Consider the following 961-nt stretch of genomic DNA (forward strand, 5'->3'; position numbering starts at 1 on the left):
ACTAGAACTGAGTGCTCGACCTTTTCATTTCAAAAGTTCACCTCGCATATATGCATATATTGAATCTAAGCACATATCACATAAATTTGTGAAAGGTGCAGAGCACTATATTCTTTATAGACTGTACTTTTGAACGAGCATGGGTGACCGAGATAAACCACGGGCCCCTCATGTGATATGTGGAAGCTGTCGACCAAATTTAAATGTGTACCTGAGAGGTGGATGGAAAGCAATGCCATTTGCTGTGCCCAGAGTTTGGCGTGAGCAAAAAAAAAAAAATCATCACAATGATTGGTACTTTTGCCTGATTGACATATCAAAGTACAGAAAGGTAAGGGGAAAAATCGCTTCCATGTCCCAGCTTTTATCCTCTATTGCACCTGTGCCACATGATGACACCTTACTGATTCCACGGCCTCCAGAATATGTAAGTAAATTTGATCAAATTACGAACTCTATTCTTTCTAACAGAATCAATATTGAAATCTTCTAAACATTTAGCTATTTGTAATGCGATTACACATACAATTCATATTTATGTTCCAATTGATAAATGCATTTTTTTCAGGTAGATGGCAGGGTGGAGGTCTCATCAGGAGAGTGGGAAGGTTGTGACAATGAAGAAAGGGATGAAAAATTTGCCCCAAGATTGAGTACCCGCCCACACTTTCTAAATAAACGTAAACTGGATGAGTTCATCAGGGACTTGTGGCTCACTAAGTCAGGAGCTGAGCTTTTAGCATCCAGACTGAGTGAATGGAATCTGTTGGGGGAGGACTGTAGATCAATTATATACAGGAAGCACCATGAGGAATTCGAAGTATACTTTGATATAAGTGAGGATCTCTGCTTATGTGAAGATATTAATGGATTATTTACAGCTATTGGAATTGATCATAACCCTGAACAATAGCAACTGTACATAGATAGTTCTACAAAAAGCCTCAAATTAGTATCCACC

This window comes from Oratosquilla oratoria, chromosome 20 (genome assembly GCF_046742065.1).
Source record: "Oratosquilla oratoria isolate Oo_2021 chromosome 20, ASM4674206v1, whole genome shotgun sequence".
Lineage (NCBI taxonomy): Eukaryota > Metazoa > Arthropoda > Malacostraca > Stomatopoda > Squillidae > Oratosquilla > Oratosquilla oratoria.